Raw genomic sequence first — 15,829 nt, 5'->3', positions numbered from 1 at the left:
TCATTTGGAGATTACATGTTTATTTGTCTGAGAAAAACCCGAAACACACCAGGAGGCTGTGTGAGCCACTGATTCAAATGGGTGTAATCAGTAATTATATTTGACAATGAGATCAGAGTCTGGATACACACAGATAGAAACACAAACATGACCACATCTACATGCACAAACACGGTATTAGTAAAGACCAGCTTGTTGTTATTCCTTCATTTTAACCACGTCTCCCTGAGTGCAGCCCAGATGTATGATGCGTCACCCCCTTCACTCCTTCTTTTGGCTGAAGAACGTGTGAATCTACTCTTTTTATTTCACCTCTAAACCACATTTATGTTCTGGATGCAGGAGAGCTGTTATATGACGAGGAGAATCCACATATTTCCTCTTTATACCACATTATACGCTCACACAGACAAGAGACACTTTGGAAACTTTCCCTCTTTTTATTTTTTCCTCGGCCTGCCCTAACAGTGGGAAGCTTGGAAGTTCTTTGCCCCAGTTCTCCATGTCCTTGAGAGTTGTGCCTTCGGGCCGGGGCTGGTGGGGTCCCGCCGAGCACAATGTGTGCTTCTCACTCTGGCTCCCGCTGTACTCCGCTGCCCCTGCATGGCTCTGGAGAGTTGCCAAGCTCTGAGGGGTTGTCCGTGCGAGTGGGGGAACGCACACGTTACCGCAGAACCGCTCCAAACATCTCACTTCCTTTTTACCCAAATGCACGACGGTTGACCGGATATAAATCACTCCCCCGGATTGGCTGACTGCAATGGCAGACTGCTTGGGAAGATGCTGTTATGAACAATCAGACTAATTGCAACAAACAGTGTGAAGTTGTTGTTTTTTTTGCAAAGGTTAAACATTAGGGGAGAGTGTGTGATGCCAACTTTGTGAAGTCAACAAAAGCGTAAATTCAATTCTTCTTATTTCACTTTCGTTCAGCGACTGAATAACATCATAAGAATGGGTAATTATACAATGGTCATAATTTGAAGCCGTATGTGTTTGACAAATCTCTTTATATTTTATTCAGTTCGTATGCATTTGTTTTTTTTTTTGTTGCAATTAATATGGATATTGGCCAAGAGCAAAGATAAAGATCCATTTTCTAATATTTTGTCCTTGGATTGTGCACTCGGGGAATTCACTCCCCTTTTTCTTTTTCCGTTTCCCTGGCTAAGGCATGGGGAATTGGTGGGATGAGAGGCTATTCCCTAAATAGCCCATGGCAAGAGGTATCCTGATTAGCATGCTGCCTGCTCTCTGGCAGCAGTCCTCTAGGCCACCAGCGCTATCACTTACGTGCTGTTTGTATTTGTAGTTGATAGTGTGTGCTGTTATAATTGGAATGAGCTCAGGAACCTCGTTTGCTTTTGATCCGCTGCCAGCCACTCAGAGTGCTACTGGGCCACAGCTCTCACCTCAGCGCTCCCAGTGGATTATGGGAAACTGCAACGCTTATGTTCTAAAAAGCGCCTGACAGCATCTCACTCAAGGTCGAACAATACCATGGTAAGAGAGGGGAGTAGAACAAAAAAAAAGAAAGAAAGATGGAGGAAAAAGTTGTGCAGATATTTGATGTGACTCCGCGTATCGAGTTGGGAACCGCGGAAATGGTATTTCAGACTTGTGAGAGCGAAAAAATCAAAGTAGACGCACGATTGTTTGGAGGAGTTTCAATAACACACAAGGGTATATGTGGAATTACAGCTCTCAGAAGACCTGAGCATTTTTAACAAGCTAATGTGGAGATGTGGAAAGTGATATTCAGGGTTAATGTGCACAGTCACACCTGGAAACACAACACAGGCCATTTTCACAGCAGACATTGTGACTGGTCATGGTTGTTACTAATAACGTTGTTGTTGCAATGATCTCAGTGGTTGATTTGGCGACACCTGTGGTCAGTGGTGGTAAAAGCAGCAAATGAATTTTGATAGTAGAGCAAACACCCAATGAGCAGCAACTTTGTGAAGAGCAGAGAAATACATTCACTTTGTTTTAACAAAAAACATCTGAGACAGAATGTATGTTTTTCCTAAATTATTTTTCATACAACAACAGGGAATGGCAGCAGGAAAACAATACGAAGATTGTCTTGTTGTGTAGACACAGTTATGGAAGAAATAAAAAATTGTCAAGTGCTGACATTAATGCAAAATATATTGCATTTCCTGTGTTGGCTTCACAATAAAAGGCCATTCGTGTTTCACTACCTGAATGCCTTTATTGTGAAGCAGCAGCGGTAGGAAATGTTTCAATTGGATGATCAGTAACATTCTGCAGGAGAGTGAACAGCAACAACAAGGCTGATAAAATAAATGTACAGACAGTAACATCGGATCACATGCGACACAGTTTCCCTTTAAATCCCTTGTGTGGTAATTTGGATCCAGCTCAGCAGTGAAAACTGCGCCTTAAAAATCCAAAGTACTATAATGACAGGTAATTACAGAATGTAAATACACTGGATGATTTTTGCTAAATAATATGCATAACCAGATTGGAAAATTGGCTTTGATTCGAAGGTAAATCTTAATATCATCGGGCCTCCAACTTCCCCATCAGGCCATGACGATGTGACAGTGAGCCAACATGCACAATATCAGGATCCGGAAACTAATGTAGTTAAAGACAATTCATCCAACATTCATTTTATTATTTATAGATGTGTTTATTCCAACTGCAACACGTTCAAATTTCTACAGTCAAAATATCTTTTACAGCCCCAAAGTCCCAGTTCTGTCCTTTACTGGTATCACGCAACATTGAACACATCTTAACTCTGTGATGACAAAACAGGCTTTTACCCAAGTTGAAGTTTCCACTCATCTGGACTTCATCAGGAGCTATAACGTCAGACGTGGACAAGACTGCGAGGTGATGTGCGCCTGTGCTTCATTTCCTTTTCGCTCCATGACATTTTCACCTGCTGGCTCAGCACTTTTCACCGGAGTGGACCGACCATCTCCAGAGACTTATGGGAGTTTTAATGCTCCCTCGCTGCCAAATGCCAGCAGGCCCAATGAGAAAAGATATCTGAAACTCCTAAGCTCAATATTTAATCAAGCGCTGGGTTACATTTGCTGTTTGATTAGGTAAGAGACTTCCACCTCCCAGAGTCTTTGATTGCTTTGAAAATATTTGGCCGAAAAGAATTTAATACCTCTCTTTGAACTGTGTGTTCTAAGCACTAATATCTCAGCACGAGCAACAGTTTATAATTGTCACACTTACATTTGTATTCTGACGACGGCACAGAATCGTCTTTTTTTTTTTCTTTTTACTATCTGTGTCCATATTATTATTACTGATGCTGCTGTTCTTTTGTCCTATTCAGCAGCCTCATTATTACGCGTGTTTTTTGACCATGAGTCCATCTTGTCGCATCGTAATCACCCAGGACTGCAGAGAGTCACCTGAGAATAACCCTGATGAGCTCGTTCCAGGAGGGCATTACCAATGGTTAAGTACAAACACCTGCTAAAATATTGGCAATTAGGACATAATTAGCTGCTAATGTATTTCTAATCCGAAGCGGGCCATAGATTTGTCTTTTTTTGCGTAGACTCCCATTTTTAATGTTCTCTGTTGTTATTGTTTTCCTCAGGTATTTGTATCCCGAGAACATTGACTAAGTGCCCTAGTTCATCATATGCAAATGACTTATTAATTACACATGCATTATGCCCGTATGCAGAAGACATCAAAGGGCCTGAAAGTCTTCAGATGGTCCCCCTCTGTACCACACTCAGGTTACAAATGCCTGCGTGTGCACTTTCCTGCATGCCTTTTCAGGCAGAATAACTACATCCTCAATTAAAAAATGTTCACAGGAACCTCTCTCTTCTTGCCTCCTGTAATAGTTGAGGAACACCTCCGGTGGTCTGCGGTTGTTTGGTAACCGCAAATTGCAGATAATCATTTGAGCCTAGATTACATAGCATTATTAGAAAGCTGTGAGACTGCGAGTGTGTCTCTGTAGCGAAGCCAAACCAATATTTGCTTTGCTAAATGAGAAACATCTACATTCATGTACGGCTTCTCTAAGTTCTTCTTAATCTTCCCATTGATCAGCTCCTTGATCACCATAATAGCAATTCTGTATCAATGCTTCAAGCCTGAGCATTTCCTCAGACATTTCTGTTCTGTGTGTCGGCATGTTTGTTCTGTCTATGCCTCCCTGGTGAGTTCCCTGTTAACAACCCAGAGAGCTGGTGTCAGAGGGTGATTTATACGTCCTATAATGCCAAACATTGATTAGCGATAGAGATCTAATGGGACGGGATGCCAGCTCTGAAACTCAGGTTACAGAGAAAAAAAAGAAAACTAACACCACATACCACACCTTGTGTAACGCGAGGCAACCTGTGCAATGCGATGGATAGGATTGTGGAGGGAGCTGGTGTGTGTGCAATCACTGTAACCCTGGGCAGTCCTCTTATCAGTCTCCGGTGGGCTGCTCCGACTGGGTGCTGCTAGCATAATTAGCACAGCGCTCGCTTTGATGATAAAATGTGTAATAGAGCATCCCTCCCCTCCCGTGCCCACCTGATTTTAACATCGTTTATTGATCTAATTAAAATTATTTAGAATTAATAATTCAGTTAATTGTGGCAGTTTTTGTTATGGAAAGGAAGTTTTGATCAAAGATACTTAACAAGATAGTGTGTGTGTGTGTGTGTGTGTGTGTGTGTGTGTGTGTGTGTGTGTGTGTGTGTTTCTATGCTCCGAAAACATTTATTTCCAAGGACGTCTTGTATGTGTTGTGCCTTTTCTTTAAATGTGTTGAAAATAAATGTCACAACTTGTTCTAGGCACAAGAGGCAGTTTTCAAAAATGTCATTGAAGATGCTGCAATAAAGCAGAAGTGCAGTGGGTTGCTGGTAATAATGTGGAGCTCCTCATGTACAGGAGAACATGGTGTACATCAAAGCCACCAGGTGGGGCTGGTTCTTTCACAAATGACTCTCACTTTTGGTGTTTGGTGCGTGTGAATCACAGCAGAGAAATGCATAAGCGAAGTGTTTTTTTTTTTCCATGGCATTTTTGTATGGCACCTCCAAAACTATCATTTCTCATTAGGAGAACCAAACTGTTTGTGGTTGTCCTCATTACTAAAAAGGTAGAGCTCTACCCCCAAAGGTAACTTCATCAACACCCGAGACAAATCTATCTTAGGTGCTCTATTTATATTTCTGACTCACTGCCACAAAGATTTATTCTGCACTCCTGTCAATCCATCTCTCTAATGGGCAATGGCATCCTTTTTAGTTTCGATGTCTGGTGTGTGCGTGCGTGCGTGTGTGTGTGTGTGTGTGTGTGTGTGTGTGTGTGTGTGTGTGTGTGCATGTGCGTAAGTGTGTGTGCGGGCACGTTCTCTTGCACCAGGATTTTTTTTTTGTCAGATGTGAACACACAAAAACAAGTACCTCGAAGTCACTGAGCCTGTCTCATCTCTAAAGAGAGTCGTCTTTAGATAGAGAGCTCAGATGTCATGTAATTAAGATGATAAAAAAAAAAACCCATTTGCACTTCCATGGGTTATTAATGTGGACTAATGATGCTCAGATCAACTATAAGATGTATGCTAGTTATGGGGTTAATCTCCTCATTCTCACAAAAGCCGCCAAGATAAACATCTTTACAGTGAAATGGGCTCATGAGATTCCCCAGAGAGCTGCGTCCCAACTTCACAAGAAAGTTTGAAGGGGCCAAAAATAAAACTGCTGCGCACACTAACATGGTCATTTCTGCAAAAGCTAAGCAGCCCAAGCATTGCTGGTTCAAAAATAAATAATTGACTTGTATATTCTTTATAATGTAGCATCTATTAATAGTATATTTACATCACGAACAATGCAAATAGAGATGTTCTATACTTTCTAAGCACTGAATCACAGTCAAAATATAGGATGGTTACAACACTGAATTTGCACTATAGAGCTATGAAAAGCTGATTTTCTATTTATAACTGAGCTTTATGCTTTTTCTTCTTTTTTTAATATCTTTTCAAAGGGCGTCATCAGCGCACAACGTCAGATAACTATTTATTACCTCCAGGGATCACGTAATCTGAAGATAAGGCTCGGCAACACTGAAGATACAAAGTTTTCATCTGAGAAGGAAAGGCATCATGATGAATTGTGTTGTTGTCACTGAGGGTTACCATCATAAACTTTAAATGAAAACCCTTAATGACTTCTGAGCTGTTTAAATGGATGAATTCACGAGAAAGAGCCTGGGCCTCACCTGAGCGTATGGGTGGTAGAAATCCTCCTAATACATGGAATGTGTAAATGTCAAGCCTTCTGATGACTTTATCATGAACGCTGTGATCATTACATTGTCATTAGTTTGGCTGCACCTCGTTAATGCGCACAAACAATCCGAGGAGCGTCGGATGCTACTGTGCGGTGGTGGTGGTGTTTAATGAGGGTCCACATTTGCATACTGGCCTCCACCCCCACTTCCATTCCCACCCCACTCTCATTTATAAAAATAAATCACATTAGAATATCACCAGCTAATAAACTCGACTCCGGCCCACATCCCAGTGATAGCCAAGTCTCAGTGCAGGAAATACACAAAGCAGTCTCCCTGGATTAGAGAAAACCTATTATAGAAAATTCTCATATGGCACCGGAACATTCTTCATATTAACACCGTGCTGCTGAAGTAAATTATGCCAGTTGTTGTGCACGCTACAATCAAATAATCTATCAAGGAATCTCATCTGGAAGTTGTAGCAAATGTTGAAAGTCGGCCTATCAAGTAATTCAACCATTTAGAAGAGTCAGATTTAATTACATATCCCATCACTGAAAATAAGAGTAAAGCAGGAGCGTTTGATTTTGAAGTAGTTTGTAATCTTGATTGCACATAATTGTACAGGATACCACCTGAGGCGAGTGAGTCTCACTGCCTCTTTCTGCATTATTGAAAAGCTTTGATTTTGGTGAAGAAACGATTTTGCTTTGATTATGAAACAAATGCAGTTAATAGCGGCGCTCGCATTTTGAAGTTAAAATAGCTACGCCTGCTTAATATGCTTCGCTGAGACCGTGTAGCGCCGACTGAAAACATCACCGCCCAAACTAGAGGGGTCAGGAGCCACAACCTTGTAAGAGCACTTTTGTCTCGTGTTGGTGTGTCTGTCCAAGTGAGGACATGTTTTTGCACCCTCTAGTCGAAGCGCGCTAAATAAACAGTGTGTTTCCTGATGCCTAACGGTGTGCACGGCCCATGCACTGCTGATGTCAATCCACCGAGGACTACCAGTGGCCCCACTTCGCTCACTTACTTACTCTTTGGCTCGCTCCATCCTTCCTTCATGCTCAAATTGACACTTGGTGCAGAGGCAGGCAGACAGGGGGCCTCACCGCCATGCGCCTCCAGAGATGTGGCCCAGCTGTCAGCCGTCTAATCCAGTCCAACCTCCCCCTGAGCCAGGCAGGAACTCCGGGCTGCTCCCCCTCATCCTCACGCCTAGAGGCACAGCAAAAAACCCAGCCCTCGTCGATGCTGCACACAGCGGGCCCGGGATGGGGAACGCTTTGCTAGTCAAATCAGTCTTGACCGTTCCTCATAAATCAGGCGGCACCATGTGACAGCAGAAACTCCAAAAGAGAAACGCGACTGTGCGGGAAAAGACAACAGGTTACTGACAAAACATTTATGGAATCCACTGCATCATATAGAAGTCACATCAGTCTGACAGGAAACCTCTACAGTCGGGATTTTGTGACGTTTAATGATGATGTTTGTAGCAGCTACTAAAGAGCTGCAGTTGATTTAATCAGCATTGTTTCGAATAATCTCTCACAATCTGGAGTGGTGGTTTCCAGGCATGAGACACCATCTAATACACTGCTGTCTTTTACTGATACACTAATCACAAAACATGCATCTTTGTAAATATATGTGTGACATCAATTTGATAATGCATAAAAACCCTATTTTCACAAAAACTGCATTTCTGTGTATGTGGTTTGTGAGTGCTTGTGGCACAGTCGTGGGCATGTGTGTTTTCAGGAGTGTGTCTGTACCTTTCCGTGCGGCTCCCCATGGCATTCCCAATATCAGTATTCCTGTAGATGTGTTTGATGTGTTTGAAGCCACGTAGCATACCTTGGAACATGACAGTAAACATGGCAAAGGCTCTCCCTCAGTGGAGCAGTGATGCACGTCACCCCTAAGAAGTGTGTGACGGGTGTACAAACCAAACCCACCGGGCCACGTCCTCCCCCGGGACCCTCCCCTACTACGCCGCTGTCTCCCTGACTGGCTGCGTGCTGCTCAGCGCCACACGCTCCTGCAGAATAATTTCACCCTAAACCGGAGAAAACAAAAGAGCAGACCAAAAAACAGAAAGAGAAACAAAGAAGAAGAAATGCAAAACGTGGACTTGTGACAAGTTATGGAGCCCACTTAACTGTTATCTGACCCAGCAGCAGTAGATGTCATGCTATATCCTGTACGAATGTTTTCCCCGTGTTTCATCCCTGGAAAAATCACTAGTGTATGTTTCCTGCATGCATCCCTGGGGAAATTAAGAGGCACACTATGTATCTCGGGAGGATTCCCACAAGAATGGGAATAAAGCAGGCAGCATGAAAGAGTAGTGTTGGTGTGAGGGAGTTATTGGTCTGGCAAAGGGATTGCCAACACATCAAAATAGCATGGGTGTTGAACAAGACAGAAACTTGCACCATTTACACCTGCCACCGAGAAAGAGAGATAGCGGTGCCATCCCGAATATTTCCATAGCCACATAAATGCACGGCGGGATGTGAAGTGCAAGAGTTGACGCTTCATGTCAGGCTGATTTTCATGAAGTGACAAGGAAAAACATGTTCATGTGACAGAGGTGCTTTGAATGTTGTTTTTAGGGGTTGGGCGAGATAAAGTCATTTGTACACCGCAGCAGTTTTACAATGTCACACAGGCAAAGCTTTGAAAAGAGGACCTGTGATCTGAGGATGGGGAAATAATGGAGTGCTGCAACAGTTTGACAAAACAGTCAATCGTCAAAGATATTATCTGTGTTATCGTGCTTTTCTCCCTGTATTCGACAGAGAGCAGCAACAGTTCCAAGAGCGATTCTACAACACCTTCATCATTTCTCACAGTGATGGAAAATGGTCTCTAATCTCACCATGAGATTTACTGTAAGTGCCAATTCGTTAGCACCCATTCACAACAACTTTAAAACACAGATGACCTACTTTAAGAGATGAATCCCATCTGGATATTCAAAATGCAAGAATATATGTTTTAGAGAACTGTCTTCAGGGATTCATTTCAAAGCTTTGGTGGATGTTGAGTTAAAGTCCAACCGCGTCTTGTTTTCTGATATCTTCCATGTAAATCACATGCTATGGGAGAGATGCTCATTTTTCCTTTCACGCTAGCGCCTCTTGTCATGGGGAAAGATGGTCACACTGACAAACAGCCTGACAGCAGCCCTCCACCACCCACATTAACTTTCCTGTTGAACCCTCCTCATCCTTATCCATCTCACAAACATGGACGCTTCTGTCATCCAAACATTCACCAGGGGGAAAGTTCACAGCTCAAATCAGTTTGCAGCACAGACTTGATATAGATAAGCGGCGCTGCTCAGCTGCAGCACATTAAACAGCATGTGAAATTACCTGCAAATGTCACTTTGGTCTGTTTGGATGCTGGTGTGGTCTGGCTCAGAAAGTTTAGTACACATATTGCTAATATTTCTCCAAAAATGCTTTTTCTAACTTTTAATATTGATCAAAACAATTTATTTATACTTCCTGGATCCGCCACTGATCCTAATCAGCACCAAAATTTAATTTGTTCTTCTCTGACTCATCCAAATCCTTCCCCCAAGCTTCTTAATCGTCCTGCGTTCTTTCTACGTAACCCTGCTTAGAATCAAACAAACCAACAGAAAAACAGACTGGGCTGACAAAATAACCTTAATGGTCATAGGGTGAAATGTATTGGTAAACCCAGACTACATATATGTAACTGAAATCACGTAGCACAGCTGATGTCTTTAAAATTTGTATGGTCAGAATGTGTCATGTTTATAAAGTCAGCTCTGTTCTGACCATGGGCTGTAAATAATAATGAAGCCACAGTGTCTTGATCACCACCTGGTGGCTATCAGCAGTATAGATTATAAACTCTGGCTCCCCCATGTTAGTGGATGGGACCTAAGCCAAAGAGTTAGTGAGTTAATTAGGTATTCAATGCTATAAAAACTGGGTGAAACTTCATGATCGACAGATGAAACTGACTCGTGATTGTTCGAGCGTGTGCCACAGCGGATTCATACCCACGACCACTACTGCGCAGACTCTGGCTGCAAATGCACAAGACTGCTGACTGATATTTTGGCTTCATTTTAGGATTGTGGGAGGAAGTGGAGATGTGTCGTTTACCTTTACCTGTATTGTGGAAATTGTGGCACAGCCAGCTTTTGTTGTTATTGTTTACAGTGGACAATACCTTTTGAGTATTTCCATCTTCAAGTTGACTTTTAATATTTTTCGATTTGAACAGGATCACAGAGGGAAAGAGAGAGAAGTTAAGAACTGGGCGACGTGGAGGGATGGAGGGGTGGTGTGGTGAGGAGGAGGAGGGCAGTTCATTGAGGTCAGGATGACAGTGAAGAACGGATGAGATGGGGTGGCTGAGAAGTGTTTTGTAGGTGGGATGTTGTACGAGCGGGGCGAGTGGGTGGGTGGGGATGGCAGGAGTCGGAGGGGAGGGGGGGGGGGAAACTAGGCCAGTGTCCAGACTCAGAGCACCAAAGGCCCCGCGTCCCTGGATGCCCCGTGTCAGCCCTCTGACAGGAGAGATGGGACTTTAACACAGAGTTTTTCACCACCAGACGCTGCCTCCCCCTCCTCCCCCCGCCGTCTCCTCTGAAGAATACCCCTCCTCCTCCTTGGTGCACTCACCAGTCAGAGTTTGAGGAGAGAAATGCACTCGTTACAATAAGGAGGGCACATGGCATGGGACCTGAGGCTTTGAGTGCCGCCTCCTCCATGCTCTCGGTAGAATTAGAGGCTCTTCCCTGCAAGTATCTGTGAATTTCCAAAGTTGATGTGGAGTAAATAGAATTTTTGAGGCAGGTTCCCGCTGCTTAGGTGCATGACCAATACAATGTGCTTCTCTGCTCGTTGGCCTTAGAAAACAGCAGCGAGCATGAATGCACGACTCTCATGGTTGCTGAATTTGAATAGATCCTCCTCATCCTCCGCGCTCTGCTGAGCTCCCTCCTACCCCACAGATAAAGCAGACTTATTGTCAGGCTTAATCAGGTGGTCTGTTACCTTGGCAATTAAAGCCTTGTTAGAGATATAAAACCTTGAGAATCAAATGGAGAGTCCCTGGCGAGTCAAACCACTGAGCAAATCCTTAAACCAAACAACCTTCCAGTGGGAGCACCGCTTCTCTGAGGATAGATGTTTAATTATCTCTGCTTGTTTGGGGGGGAACGGAAGGAAAAACTGTTTCACTCCCTCTTGTTTGTCTTAAAAGCTCATGAGTATTTATAGGAATTAATTTAAGTGGCAACCAGTGTGCCATGTTTGATTGTCGCAATATATTGACCCAAGACTGTGAATGCTGCAAATTATTTGTGAAAGAGAAAGAAGTGATGGGGATAATTAAACCGCACAATGGAAGGAAACCAATATACAGAGAATAAATCATTGTTTTGAAAGTTTTCTTTATTTAAAAAAAGGGTATCTTCCAAAATATTAAACAGATTTCATAAAATACTGCAATTAATTCATCTTAAAAATATTGCTGCTGTGTGATCCATTTATCATTTATTCCCAACTGATGCTAAACACCTATTCCAGTGTTATCTCTCCTAAACTAGGCCAACTATTCTCCCGTATGAATATTCTTTTTTGAAAATAATGCTACATATTTGGGCAATATGATATGATAATTCATCATTATTTAATGATCTCCCTCAGACAGTGCACACATCACACATGGTGCAGTCAGCGACAACAGCTGTGCAGGATCTTGATGGGCTAATTCTCCAACACTCAACTTTTCTGTGTGCTCAGTGCCACGTTGCCTTCGGGCCTCGGTCCCCCTGCAACCCCTCGGACGTCTTCTTCTGGTGTCAACTTTTTCTTTTCCTCCTGAAAGGTCATTTGTGTTCCTCTCCTCGTCTCCTTTCTTCTCACCTTTTCGCCTTTTTCTCCTCTCCTCTCTGACACACTCCTGTAAATGGGCCTGGCACGCGTCCCACTGTCTAACGAAGGCATGTGTGTGTGTGTGTGGGCGGTGTTTAGGGAGGTGAAACCTTCTCTGGGACACACTAATCAGCTCCACACCAAGGCCTGGGCAGGGAGGCACTGGACAGGTGAGTGGAACCACTCGCTACACCCCCTGGCTGATCCTTAGTGTGAGGGTCAAATCAGTTTCATCCTTTATGCCCTAGTCACTCCTTCATCCTGGTGTCCCCCATCACCTGGCTTCAATCCCTGGTTGCCGGGCCCCTTCCCGGGGGCCTTTGAGGAAAGGAATAGTTAGCATCTGCTCTACCAAGGGAGCCTCCTGAACGCGCCTTCTGCCGGGCCCTGTATGTGTTAACCTTTTCTTTTAATTAACACCGTCCCAACTCCCAACTCCCAGCACCGTCGTCCGGAGAGAGGTTCTCGGGGCTTATGCAACTGTCAGGCAAGTGGTGGAGTCATCGGGGAGCGAGAGAGAGGTGGTGGGCGGGTGGGAGTGATGAAGGTGAGAAGGGTGAGGAGGAGGAGGAGGTGTGATGAATAATGCCTGCATGGCCTGGGAGTGAGGGTTCTTCTAATCCTTCCGAGCCTTCTTTATCCGCATGCCTTCACACAACTACAACACACCAATCATTCTACACAGCTGCCTATTTTCCAGGGACAATCCCAAAGTAAATTGGACGGGCTGATGAGAAGATGGCTGCTCTTAATTTGCACTACAGCTCATTACACTGCACAAGAGTCAAGATGCTTTCATTTGTGCGCTCGTCATTGCAAATGTAGATATTTGTAAGAAGGAAAAAAAAGTCACAGAGACCCAATCAGTGGATTTGATTCTTGTTACATGCAGAAGCAGTTTGCGACAGTTTATTGAGCCATCATATGCATTTATCTCAAATATAAAAACATAAACCTTAACATGATTATATCCATAGATCAACTGAACTTGATAATCAGTACCACACTGAGGTGAGTGTAGAATGTTCTGTATGATGAGCGGCACTGTAGCACAGTTACACGCTGTTGCTGTAGTTAACTACCAGCGTACAGAGAGGTGAGTGGGCTTGATCTCGTCTTAAAGCGAAGATCTCCTAATGAGAGAGTGGTAATGAGCAAGAAAAAAACCCACACACTATCATATCAGTCAAAAAAAGTGTTGAAAGGGTCGCTATCTTTTTCTTTTATCTTGCGTGCCAAGTGGAAAATGTCCATCTTTTGCCGGGAGATTTTTATGTCCGTCTTGGCTCACGGTAATGCCCCCAGGGGATCCTCTTTCTTGGCATGTTCATAGTGGTCACCATTTGCTGGAGACGGTGCGGTGGAGGTCAAAGCCATTTGAGAAGGACATAAAACCCAGAGAATGATTTTTGATCACACTACGAAACCGTCCCAGTGTGGTTAAATGGTACTCTCCGTGCCAGTTAACATCTCTGTGCAGGTTATTGTCATGACAAGTAATTAAAAGTTGGTCCCAGGAAATGATCCATAGGTGATGATTGTGGATGTTATAATAATGCAGTCAGCTGAGGAGTGAGTTTGGATAACACAACTTAATACTCATAACACAACCAAATGTAGAATGTGACAAAATTATAGTAACACTGAGCTGATGGTGTAACCGTCAGACACAGGCTAATGTCACATTAGCTAGCTATATAATATGCTAACTTTTATCAGATCAACATTGTCTTTACTGTGGTGTTGTTCATCTGAAATAGTTAGCATGTTATATAGCTAGCTAACATAATGCCTGTTTCTCAGCTAAGTGCATTTCCTCAGTGAATTGACAGGCTAATAATAAACACGAGGCTAATGAGGCATATGGGCCTATTAAAAGATATCAGAATCATGCAATTACAATGTTAAAGTAAGTCAAAACTTTTTGATCTAATTTTGTAACACTGGGAGATAGCAAACTTTAACTTGTAACTTTACGGGTCCACAACAAGCAGCATGGTTGCCCCGTGTTCATCACTTTTTAGTGTCCCTGGGAAATATTCCTCCATTGTATTGTGAGTATTTGGCTGTGTTGTGGGATTTTGTTGTGTTATGAGTACTTGCAGCGGTTTTCCAATCACACACGTGTGTTGTGTATATTTGCATACATGTGTTCCCTTAAGTTCTGAGCCCTGAGGGCCACCGTAGAAATGGCTTCCATGGAGCATCCAGTGGCGCAGGTGATAACATTGTCACCAAAGCTATGACAACACCCTACAGCTCGGGTCGCGGGGCGTTGCAAGCGGAGGCTATGAGTCGAACATCTCGTGACCTTAGCTTTATGATGGAGTAAGTAAGGGGAAAACTGCCAGGACCTTCTCCTCATGAAGACCCAGAGCAAGGGCACTGTCTCCCCAGCCCCATAGATCAGCCAGCCCTGAATGTCAAACCGCACAGCAGCCACTGCGGTGCCAGGAGTCCCCCTCTCGCTCCCTCTCTGGCCCGTGATCTGCTGTCTGGTGACACCACTGCGCTAATGACCCGGTTTGGGAGTTGCTCCATGGGGCTCCTTGGCTTGGGAAGATGGAAGTTGTGGATATCCAGCTGGAAGGTCACTGTTGACGAGGACCACTCGCCACGCATTCCGTCTACTTTGTTGACATCCCTTTAGTTTGTCAGGATGTTGATACAAGACGCCTGCCACTGACCGTTTTACTGAAACATGCATGTTTTTTACTGTCCGGCCTGTCAGGGAATACTCCTCAAGAGTTTTTGTCAATATATATGGGCTTATTTCTTGGTAGAGAAATAATCAGCGTTTATGTGATCTGCATACATATGAGAGTTTTGTGCTCCAGTGTTTAATTGCTCAACAATTTGGATAACAGTGAAGCTGGAAAGCAGCACTCACGCCTCGCTTGCCAACTCTGAAGCTGTCTGATTGTGAGCTCTCCATGTTGTTTTTGTTCTTTTTTTAATCAGTTTACTGTGAGAGTGTGCCTCAGTGCTCAGCGAGGGCAATGTTTTCAGTCACTCGCTTTCTTGACTTTTTTTTCCTCTCTTTCTCTCTCTCTCTCAGCCTCAGGAGTTTGGCGTGGTGGAGCAGAGTGTAAAGTCCCCGGGGAGCGCTCCTCTGGTGATGGGGGCACTGCCTCGACCTCACTCCTGCCTGGTGTGGGTGGCATCCGGCTAGGGAGACGCACGATGGAGAGCAAGACGGAAGACGGTGATGCTTGTGGTGGACTCTCCCAGGACTGAGCCTTATTCTCAGGGTCATGCATTCCAGCAATCTCTGTAATTATAAGCAAGTAAGAAAAAAGTTGAATCTTCTGCCTTTCTCAAAATGATCGTGCCCCACTCCTCAAGGGAGACATTCACATCTCTGAGTTCTAGTAGCTGGATGGGTTTTAATGAGGCAAGTCAAGAGTGTGTGTGTGTGTGTGTGTGTGTGTGTGTGTCTGTGTGTGTGTGTGTGTGTGTGTGTGTGGCCGGTGCACATGCATGTCTACATATCTGCCCTCTTCTAACGAGCGTAATTGACCGACTGTGCTTTTAAGCCGCCATTTTTCACCATTTGTGAGAACATTCGACTAAATAGCCTTCAGTGATTATTATTTCTACAGGAGACATTGGGATTAAAACTTTCTCTGAGTTTT

The 15,829-nt window shown here is 43.8% G+C and overlaps 1 long non-coding RNA gene across 1 annotated transcript in view; it reads right to left on the bottom strand.

The window, feature by feature from the left end:
• LOC117778788 overlaps window positions 1-15,829 on the bottom strand; it is a 21,581-nt gene extending 5,752 nt beyond the window's left edge. The window contains exons 1-2 of the long non-coding RNA XR_004616845.1: window positions 15,816-15,829; window positions 5,874-5,876 (exon numbers count right to left, since the gene is read on the bottom strand). This is a non-coding gene — a long non-coding RNA (uncharacterized LOC117778788). The remainder of the gene's footprint in view (window positions 1-5,873; window positions 5,877-15,815) is intronic.

This window comes from Hippoglossus hippoglossus, chromosome 17 (assembly GCF_009819705.1).
Source record: "Hippoglossus hippoglossus isolate fHipHip1 chromosome 17, fHipHip1.pri, whole genome shotgun sequence".
Classification (NCBI taxonomy): Eukaryota; Metazoa; Chordata; class Actinopteri; order Pleuronectiformes; family Pleuronectidae; genus Hippoglossus; species Hippoglossus hippoglossus.
The sequence above is the reverse complement of the archived record's forward strand: the minus strand, read 5'-3'. Positions and strand labels throughout refer to the sequence as shown.